At 50.3% G+C, this 4,101-nt stretch overlaps 1 pseudogene; it reads right to left on the reverse strand.

Moving 5' to 3' along the window:
* Nucleotides 1-556: 556 nt before the first annotated feature.
* On the reverse strand, nucleotides 557-3,573 carry LOC123068041 (peroxidase 1-like; annotated as a pseudogene).
* Nucleotides 3,574-4,101: the final 528 nt, after the last annotated feature.

Below are 4,101 nucleotides of genomic sequence, written 5' to 3' on the forward strand. Positions count from 1 at the left end.
GATCGGTTGAAAATTGCCGTCCTTCATTTTTCCTTCTGGTGTTGGAAGGCCCAAGTATTTACTCTCAAACAAGGATGATTCCACTCCCAGGATTTTTTTGATCTCCTCTCTTTCCTGGTCAATGCTCGCCTCACTAAATAATAGTGAGCATTTGTTATGACTTAGGAGTTGACCCGTAGCCTTTTGGAAACTAAATAATAGCTGTCTCAGGATCTGTCCAATACCTGCTCAGACTACATGAGGAGCTCCTAATGGCGGCAAGCGAAACTGCCGAGGTGGGAGAAAAGAATAAACAATCTATGTTCCCTATGAGAGCATGCTTGCCAACAAGTGCAAATCCCAAGCATTGGATGGCTCCCCCAGCCGGCAAAGTTAAGTTGAATGTGGACGCCGCGTTTCTAGTGGAATCAGGGGACACGTGGGGAGGCACGGTAGCTAGAGATCATAGAGGCCATGTCTTCCTATCAGTAGGCCGGCGTTTGGGCCAGTGCAGCTCAGTAGAAGAAGCTGAAGCAGCAGCGGTGGTGATGGGATTAACTGAATTTGCCAAATACCATCAGGGTACTTTGATCCTAGAAACTGATTGTGCGGGAATCGAGCGGGCCCTACAGGTGGAAGAGACATGCAGATCAGCCTGCTTCACATCTATAGCCGACGCGAAGACCATTGCATCAAGCTTTGCAAGCACGGAGTTTAGTATTGTAAACAGGGGGCTGAACAAGTTGGCCCATGAGCTAGCTTCTAGTGCGCGAAGAACTGGAGATTTCCTGCTCATAGCTGATGTCCCTGCTGATTGTAGAGATGTTTTGACGAACGGGGTCGTCCCAACCATGGTGTAATTCAGTTTGCCATGGATCTAAAAAAAGATACATGGACTGCCTATACAAACATAAATCAAATATTGTCCAAGTCTCCCGCTGCCAACGCGCCCGCACCTGCTGCACCATCCGGTTCAGTTCTAGCCAGATGGTGCAGTTCTAGCCGCCCGGACAAGCACACCCACTACCCCAAACAGACTTTTGCCTGACGGCCAAATCCCGGCAGTAATGAGGCAAAATTATCAGGAATGTGGGCACGCCGTCAAGAATCTACCGTCAGCAATAGCTTGTCTGGAATAAGACACACTCCTGACGGTAACCCTCAGGAATGTTATCCCCGAAGGTATTTCCTGACGGGCACAACAAAATTGGCCAACAACGATGAGTTTGTGACTACACCTTCTTTTGAACATGTGGTTGGTATTATATAAACCTGATCAGTGCATTATTATAGAAAAAATGTTGAAATAATTCTGTTTCCATAAATGACAGGATATTCGGATCACGAATATTGCAAGCATCATACTGTACTTTGAAACAAGAAGACAAAAATAACCAACGAAGTACTTGAACATCCAAAACATCTTACATCAAACTTGTACACGTTACAGATTCTACCACAGTACATGCTTACACACGTTCTAACGTATGAGGGTACGAACGTGAGTGCGTGTACATACTCACTACTTGTACACGGTACATAATATGCATCAGCCCGTGCTGATCTCGTCGCCAGCGGGGGGCATTGTTGTTGGAGCTCGGGTGAAGCATCTCGATCGCCCTTGCGGAGGCAAACGATGATGACGGCGGACTGATGAAGCTACAATTGAGGCGGATCTCCCCCTGCGTGCCGGTCTTGGGCTCGATCTTGCCCATCTTAATCATGGCGGCAATGAACTTCTCCTTCCGGAGCGTCTCGTTGGCGACGGAGGCCTTGAGCATGGCATTGCGCTCGAGCTGGTCGTCGGAGAAGTGTAGGCCCAGGTTGAGCTGCAACAGCCCGTGGCATTGCGTACGCACTCATAGTTGTTGTCCAGTACCGTTGGCGTGCTGAGGTCGATCATCGTCGTCACATTTGTGACCTGGACCGCGTTCGTCGGGCACAGTGCCTCCAACAACGCTTGGTATGTCGGGCTAATGGTGCCGCTCATCAGCCTCTCGCGGTTCTTGAAAATGAAGGAGTCACAGTGCGAGCGGTCCAATGTGTGGGCGCCGGATGGTATCACCATCTCTTCAGCAGTCAGACTCTTGTTTTTGAAACTTTGTATGAGCCCATCCGCGGTCAAGTTTGGACTAGGGAGGCCAAACGCGCTGCCGTTAGTCGAGATGCTCCCATCGTGGCGGCCCGCGGGGACCCGGTGAGGTTGACACTGTCCCGGGCGGCGAACGCTAGGATATCGGCACATGACACGGTGCGTGGGCAGCTCTGTTCTAGGGCGGCTCTGGCCGCATCGACAACCTGGAAGCCATGGAGGCTGGGGTTGTTCGGCGGTGCATCGCGCTCCGTCTGGCCGCCGCTGGGGTTGATAGATAGGAGCATCGGCGCATCACAACCCTGCACGTAGTATAATGGAAGTGGATAAAATCATAGTTAAACTCAAACTGATGAAAAAAGAGAGGCAATATATATGCTTATAGCGCAACAATATTTTTCCTTACGTGTGGCTCCCTCAGGCTAGGCCAAAAGTAACATGTAACAAGTAGCAACTTAAGGTCTCTTGTTTTAACAAAAGCTGACGTAGAAAGGTGTAAAATGCACTTATATTCCAAACAATAATTAGGGTTAACACAGTGTACGTGCATTACTTGATGTGTGAACTGCCCGCGTTTGTGAAGTGTGAGCCCCAACTAGCAGGAAAGGTGGCACGTCAATGGGTGGCAGTGATATGATGTGTGGTCCATAACATGATTGTTGGTCCATTCAACATCATTAAAAACTATCTTCAAAAGTTAATTACCTATATGTAGTACGTACACGTTTTTTTTTTGGTTTGAGCACGTCTTTCCCTTATTTCAGCAAGAATTTACTGCTGATATTTATGTATCGTTAGCATGCTCTCGGGGAACAGACATGTCACCCTTGTGAAAGTACAGAAGGAAGAAACTAGGAGAATATAGGGCATGGCTCGATGACAGTCACCTGAAAAATTAGGGTCAGTCAATTTGGTTTAGGCCGTTGGATGAAAAATAAATGGCCCGATCACCTTCTTCAACCTCAGGCCCCTTCCCTTCTTCCTTCGAAACGCCGTGCCGCGCTGGCCTATCCACATGCTTCCGCCATCCGCGGCAGGTGACTCTCCCGCACCGGCCTCCTCCCAACCGCCGTGCTACCCCCCCCCCCCCCCCCCCCCGGGCCATCCCTCTACCCCAGGCGATGGCCTGCTGCCATCTCTTTTTTTTATCTCCGGTGATCCCTTCTTCCTTCTTAAAATCGACTGACTCGAATCTAAAAACCAGTCGCTTAGCTATTGTGGAGAATATATCGTGATCCCGTGCGACACGTACTACGTACGACGAATTCACACGCATGGACCTCGACGAAACAGTCGTGGAAGTGGAGCCGAATGAGCTCGGCGGCAACGCCGGGGTCGTTGGCGAAGGCCGCTGTGACGGCCTGCCGGACGATGGCCTCGGCGTTGGGGCAGGTGGTGCTGTAAAAACCCACCTGCAGCTGCCCCTGCGCGCGGCTCGTCGTCAGGCACAGCACGGCGGTGACCAACGCCGCCATGCCCGCCATGCTGCTCCTGCTCGCCATGATCGTACGTCCTGGCTGGTCAGCCTTTAGCAGTGGAGTATTTATAGAGCGAGTCAGCCAGGGGTTCGAGTGCTGAATGATCGATTCGTGCAGTGCTACACACGGTGCGTCGACGACGACAACGAAAAGGAATAGTCGGAAAACAACTAAAAAACTAATAAAATTTTGGATTAGTTTTGACAATGCAGAAGATCTCCGTAAACAACTAAAAAGAAACTACTCTACTCCCGGTCGGAGGTGAGGTTGATGACCCCCGCACAGGAGCCCTCGGCCTCGTTGTCGTTGGCGGTTAGAGCCATATGCCTCTTTTGCATCGTTGTCATGCTAATGCGGCGCCTCATCATCCTTACATTGAGCTTCTCAAAAAGTTACTTCCATAGCGCGTTGTTGGTGCGGAGCTGGCGGCGCTCATGGTAAATCATACGGGTGCTCTACAAGGGCACGGACACAACCGTGTTCTTGTCGACGACATACGGGTTGAACTGCTCAAAGTGTCTAAACCGTTCGATTCGAACATTTGAGACTTAT

Source organism: Triticum aestivum, chromosome 3B, assembly GCF_018294505.1.
Source record: "Triticum aestivum cultivar Chinese Spring chromosome 3B, IWGSC CS RefSeq v2.1, whole genome shotgun sequence".
Classification (NCBI taxonomy): Eukaryota; Viridiplantae; Streptophyta; class Magnoliopsida; order Poales; family Poaceae; genus Triticum; species Triticum aestivum.